The sequence below is a fragment of the Rosa rugosa genome, chromosome 1 (assembly GCF_958449725.1).
Source record: "Rosa rugosa chromosome 1, drRosRugo1.1, whole genome shotgun sequence".
In the NCBI taxonomy this organism is placed as follows: domain Eukaryota; kingdom Viridiplantae; phylum Streptophyta; class Magnoliopsida; order Rosales; family Rosaceae; genus Rosa; species Rosa rugosa.
The window spans coordinates 25,828,888-25,836,096 of record NC_084820.1 but is presented as its reverse complement, the minus strand read 5'-3'; positions in this window follow the sequence as shown (position 1 = coordinate 25,836,096).

Sequence of the window (7,209 nt, the reverse complement as noted above, 5' to 3'; positions counted from 1 at the left end):
TATATTATCCTAACCATTTGGCGAATAGTAAATTTTTAAATATTTCAGGGTTATTTTGATACATTTGTTCTGTTTTGACTGACAAAGCGTCTTCTCTTAATAATATATAGTATAGATAAATAAGAAATCAAAAGTAAATATATGGGAAGCGTGCGGCTATTGCCACCCTACCATTTTCTTAGTTCACCCTACAAACATTTGAATTATTGAAGACTTTATTATCCAAGTGCAAAATGACTAATAAGTACACTAATTTTCTAAATTTCAAATATGTAAGAAAAAATAAATACATAAGTAATTAACTAAATACAAAGACTACTTAATTATAACATTAATATTTATCTTCTCCACCCAAATTTGAATTTATTACTATTTTTTTTTGTCTTTTTGTTGTCTCCTCATCCTTAATTTGTTATCCAATTCACAAAAAAGTACTTTTGAGTCAGTTTCAATCTTGTAGTTGGGGTTATATCCCTAGAGAGTATAATAAGATTGTCAATTGTGTGGCAAGAACAACGCTTTCTCTACCTTTCCCTACTTATTGGTGGAGGATTGCGCCGGAGTGGCTTAATTAAATTTTAGTTCAAGAGTCAAGTATTTGAGTATGTGAATGGAGTGTGGTTCTCTTCCCATCCGAGTTGTGGGGGGTTAAATGAGGCCACCATATACTCCTAGCTTGATGTAATCTTTTCTTGACAATGAATGAATCCTTTCTGATAAAAAAAAAAAAAAAATTCACAAAATCATTAGTGTTAACTTCATCAAAGTCTTTGCAATACCTTTTGAGAACATTGAAAGTATAAATTTAAAACACGAAAAAAAAAAATCAATCTCTTCTTTCTTACTTATAGTTGTAAATTTACTAATCCTTTTACATGGATTGAAATAGAGAACATTGAAATTGAAAGGAAAAAAAAATTAAAAAATTAGAAATAAATCAGATTATTGTTTAAGGATATCTCTATTTGTGTTTGGCCCAAACTCTAGGTTACTTGACCTAGTGGTAATAAGGTTAAATTAGAAGGATCTAGATTCCTATTCAATGTACGATTACTTTCCTTGTACGATTGAGATTCTATGCATTGTAATCCTCTATATAAAGAGGCCCCTATTATCAATGAGAATACACAGCAAATTCCTCTCAATTTCAGTTTCTCTACAACACGTTATCAGCACGAGCCCTAACCCTAGCTTTAGAAACCAAAACCCCAGAAATTGATCAAGCTCCACCGGATTAGCCTTGCCTGCGCTACTACTGCCCCTGCAGCCCCCGCGTCGCAACTCAACGCTAACCCTACCAGGTTATCCTCGCTGCCCATGCAGCGCCCGCAAGCCCTGCTTGCCTTCTGCCCTCGCGCGCTCGCCTGCCCTAGCGACCGCGACTCACCAGCGACCTCGCGGCATCCCCGCAGCATCCTCGTGGCATCGCGGCATCCCTGCAGCGACCTCGCGGCATCCCTGCAGCATCCTCGCGGCCCTGCATTCTCGCAACACCGCGACCCTGCGACACAGTCCACATTCGCAACCCCGCGACACGCCCACGATACCGCGACCCCCGCGACACCGCGACCTCGTGCCCTCGCGACTCCGCGATTCCGCGACCCTCGCGTCTTTGCTACCACGCTGCAATCCTACAAGTCTGCTTACTTGCACTAGGACTGAAGCTCGTCTCCAATCCTACGACAAGGACCATATGTGTTCTGCAATCCTAAGAGGTAAACTTTTCTAAAAGTTCCTGTTTTTGAAGTTTTTCATTCTTTTCTTCTTTTCTCGGGGACTTGCAACCTCCCCTCTTCTACCCCCCTTTCTTCTTCATAGGGGAGACCGAATTAAGCCGAACTGTGGGGGTTCGTGCTCACTCCAAGCTTGGAGCTTGTAGAGTCCTCCAAACTTAGAGTTTGTAGAGAATTTATGATCGACCACTTGCATCATTGTTTCGATCTAATCCAATCCCTCTTGGAATCGAATTTCTTGGAAGCGACTACGCTCAGAAATTTTATATGTTTTTGTGGTAGCCTATTTCGCTCCGAAACTAACCCTAATTTCTTGTTCTCTTTCAGGATGAGTAACCTGAACAAATTGGACTTTGCTCTATTGGGAACAACTGGCTCTGGATATCACAGGTGGGTTCGTGATGTCCGCCAGCATCTCAAGGCCGATGGAATCCTGGATACGATTCTCGAGCCTAGCCAGGACGTGCTAACTGTTGAGCAAGCTCAAGCTTTGGAAGCAAATAGAGCAGCCTTAGAGGCAAATAAGGCGAAAGCCATCATCCTAATGACTCGTCATATGGATGATTCGCTCTAGTACGAGTGTATGAATGAAGAAGACCCCATAAGACTGTGGGTCTCACTCGAAGATATATTTGGCAACGTCCGTGACTCCCTGCTTCCTGACCTAGAAGTGAGATGGCATAGCCTCCACCTCTGTGATTTCAAGTCAATTCTTGACTACAACTCGGAAGTACTTCGCATTAAATCCTTAATGGAATTCTGTGGTAAAGAGATCACAAATGCGATGTTGATTGAGAAGACTCTATCTACCTTCCCCGTTTCTGCATTGATGGTTGCTAAGAACTATCGAATTGATGTTACTGCAGAACGGATCGCAAGGTTTCATAAGCTCATTGGAGCTATGAATATCACTGAAAAGTATGACAACATCCTTGTGAAGAACTATAATTCGAGATCAGTGGAAATAGAGCATATTCCGGAATCCAATTATAGTCGTGCCCCTAAGAGAAGGCGCCAAGAGCAAAACCCTAACATTAGGGATACTTCTGGACTTTCTGGTCCATATAATCGCTCTACTTGGGAAGGTAATCGCCAAAATAGGCGAACACGGAACCAAAGAGGTCAACGTGGAAAGAGAGAGGGAGGCAACGCCTCTGGCCATGTTGGTGGCTCCACCAACACTAAGAGCCATCTTAATGACGCTTTCAAAGCGCCTCAATCAATGGAGTTTGAGCAAAGAGATGTATGTTCTCAATGTGGAGTGTCTGATCATTGGGCACACATTTGTAGAGCTCGTGAAGAAATTGTCACCGCCTACAAAACATATTGTGAAGCAAGAGAAGCTCACTATGTAGAACAAGAAGATCAAGAAGATGATCTAGAGTGAAGGGTTGAAGACTACGAATCTGGCTGGGATTAATAGATCGCCAATTCTGTTTAAGTCTTTATTTTCCAAGAGATGTAGGCAAATTGCCATATTATTTTTGTAGTAGATGCCTATGGTTTAGTCTTTCTTCAAAGTAGGCGTACTCAATGTAAATGTGATGTCTTGGAAGGTTTTGAGATAAGTGGTAATTAAGCGAGCTTTGCTCCACCGACATCTTCCTACTCACCTAGTCACATTTGCGTTGGAATTACCGAAAGAAGTTAGACGACTACCATTGTTTTGCATTAGCTAAGCATTTGGATTAGATTCTCCTAATGGTTAAGAGACAATGATGTACTCCGTTGGCTTATGAATAAAATTTTGAGTTCTTTTCATTATGACTCCATTTTGATTCATGAGCATGTTACTTTGTGACTACGATGGCTGGGCCATCAGTATTAATTCAAGGACATGGAATAGCCCAAGTTCTCTTTGCCAAATGGCACCTTGATTAATGTCACATAAACTCTCTACGCTCATAGGGCAACTCGCACCTATGGATAGCCAACGGATTCCATGCGAAAACGCATGTAGAGAACAAAAATGAGTTCCTTTGCAATGCCTCTAATGATTGCGAACGAATGCGCATCTTAGAGAAGTTTATGTGTCTCTCTAGTGGACTCTATGTCACTATTCGAGCTATTAAATCCAATAAAGTTATGAGAGAAGATCTCTTGGATTTTGACACATATTGGCTTTGTCTCGACAGGATAAGTCACCCTGGTCATGATATGGTGATCCGTCTACTAAAGACTTCACATGGACACCCTCGAGCGAAATGAAGCAAGAATCAAAAATTGGTTCCTGGACTTAGCAAGACCGCAACAATTGCAGCATCTGGCGCTGCAGCTGTCTTGGAGCGCCATATGGCCGCCCAAGTCCCTTGTGACAACGCCATATATGGCGCTACCCATGGCCATGACGCCATGGATGTCAATCCCCATGGTTATAACGCCATGGATGCCACTTCCCATGGTCATGACACCATGATGGGTGATGTAGTCACAAACTTTGCTTCAATATGCGTTTCAAACGCTCAGGCCCAACCAAAACTCTCCTTGGTTGCTTCTAAGGCCTCTCGCTCATTTTACAAAGCCACTTCCTTAGGAAAATTAGGACTGAGACCGTCCTATGCAAAGGATATGAAAATACTCATTATGTTCTTACATAGAATCCGTAGGGATTCTGTGGACAGATTCCACCAACTTGCGGACGTTTAAATATCTCATGATGTTGGTTGATATGCAAACACGCTGGTCACGTGTTGTGCCATTGTCCATTTGTAATGCTGCTTATGAAACACTCCTAGCACACATCATATGACAACGGGCTCACTCCCCGAATCATCCTATTCAGTCAATTGGATTTGACTATGCTAGTGAGTTTACATCGAAGACTTTCGATAGTTATTGCATTTGGGACTGATGTTGGACATCATATTCCCATGAGCACACCCAAATGGTCTCGCGGAAACGACTACGATGGTAGTCCGGACATTGGTAATGCGCACCAATATCCGCCTGGGGTGATGCAATATCGTATGCAGCAATGCTAATTCGTCTACGACCCACCGCCACTCAATCTACCTCTGCGTTACAGCTAGTGACTGGGTACAAATATCGTACTTACGCATATTTGAGTGTGCCATTTATGTGCCAATTGCGCCGCCATAGCGCTCTATAATGGGTCTTTACAGACGAATGAGCAACTTAGTTAGATTTGAGGCTCCAACAATCGTCCGCCACTTAATGCCCTTGCTAGGCGATCTCCTTACCGCTAGATTTGCGGATGTCACTTTGATGAGACAGTCTTCCCGTCGTTAGGGGGAGATACGAACACGAATGTTCAACAGGAACGACAGGAATTGTCGTAGTCTGTCCCCACTATGTCTCATCTTGATCCCTGTTAAAGTGACGAGATCACACAAATATGCTGCAAACATGCCTGAAAGGATGGAAGTCCCTACGAGAGGACGTAGCGCCACCCTACACAGAGGTAGGCATGGCACCAATGCCAAAGAGAGTGGTACTCTGGCGTTATAGGCCATGGCCCCAGCTAGGATGCGTGGGAGGCCCGTGAATTCGAATGATACTTTGGCACATTCCAACCCTTTGATCATCGACACTCAAAATCCGTCTCATGAGAATCTTCCGGGTTATGGTTATAGTTGGGGGACGCCTAAACGTTAGAACCTATTCCTGAGAATATAGAGCTCTATGAAACTTACACTAGTGTACATGAGACATGGGATAAAAACTCCATCATAATTGATGATGTAGTCGCGCATTTCGTTGCGCATGAGTTTGTTGAGTCTGATGACATCGAACCACGCTCCGTTGATGAATGAATGCCAACGTAGAGAGATTTGGCCTAAATGGAAAGATGCGATCCAAGTTAAGATGGATTCTCTAACGAAGAGGAAGGTTTTCTGAGCTAGTAATGCCAACACCTCCTGACATAAAACCTATTGACTACTGGGTCTTCGTTAGAAAGCGTGCTGAGAAAAAGAGATGGCAATCTCGCCTTATGGCGCAAGGCTTCTCACAAAACACCCTGGAATCGACTACGATGAGACATATTCTCTCGTAATGGATGTCATTGCACTCCACTATCTTGTCAGTTTGGTAGTTTCCAAATAACTGATCGTGCAGCTTACAAATGTGGTCACTACGTATCTCTATGGGGATCTAGATACGGAATATACATGAAGGTTCATGGTGAACTTCATTTACCCAAGTCAAGTGGCTCTAGACCACGGAGCGCGTTTACAAAGAGGTTGAAACGCTCACTAAAGTGACTACTTGATTGGGAAGGGATATGCCCACGCGTTTCCATAACAAGTTTCGGATTCTATTGCGGTTCATGTTGGACATGATCTTCATTGGAAGCCCTTAAAGAGTTAAGGGAAACCGCTGAACACTAGAAATCCGAGTTTGAGATGAAGGATTTTGGGAGAACACGATTATGTCTCGGTTTGGAACTTGAGCATCGTGTTGATAGATGCTTAGGCATTTTTACAAGGTCAAGCCTTTAAGCACCCCCATGATCGTTCGTAGTCTTGATCCTGAAAAGGATCGTCTTCGTCAAAAGGATGATGACGAAGATGTGCTAGAGGCAGAAGTGCCTTACTTGAGTACAATAGGCGCATCATTGTACTTTGTTAAATGCACAAGACCGGACATCTCATTTGCAGTATGCTTGTTAACTAAGATATAGTTTTGCGCCAACGCGACGCCATTGGATTGATGTAAAAGATATCTTTCAGTACTTAAGATGTACGATTGATATGGGCTTGTTCTATCCCTACAGAGAGATGATGGATTCAGTCCCATCACACACCAGGAACGCCGCCAACACTGGCCTGCGTCCTCTATCCCCATCCCAAAACAACATGTGTTTTGGAAGGTTTTGCTGATGTTGGGTATCTCTCTGACCCACACAAAAGTCTTCCCAAACTGGTTAAGTGTTCACCATGTGTACCTACATGTACGTTTGCAAAGCATAATTAGCTATAATCAGCCACCCTCATCGTACCGCCAGAGGTACCAACTGCCGTCAAAAGGAGTGACCCACGGATAGGCAGCCAGGCGGGCCACGGCCTGAGCACAAGAGTTCCCCGGGATCACCGCTGACGCGCCGCCACGTACTCTGCCAAGACGGCATCAGAAGCTACTGAAACTGGGAACTGAAGCATATCAGTCCCACATCGAAAACAAAGAGAAGATCAGACCTCTCCTCACCTATAAAAGGTCCTCTCTTCTCTCTTCATTATTACGCATTAACTACTCATTTATTATTATGCTGCCTATATGTATCAACTGACTTAGGCATCGGAGAAGTGAAGACCGCCCAACGCGGTCTCCCTCTGACGCCCTGTCCTTCATTTGGCAACCAGCAAGGATCACCAAGTATACAGAGTAGCGGTCCGCCCACCGGACCCGCGTTAAACGAAGGTTTGGCTACCGCCAGACTTTGAGCATTAACACCATGGGTGAAGACCGTGATAACTTGGAGGTCTACAGAAATAGACCCTAGTCGCTATATCTTCGA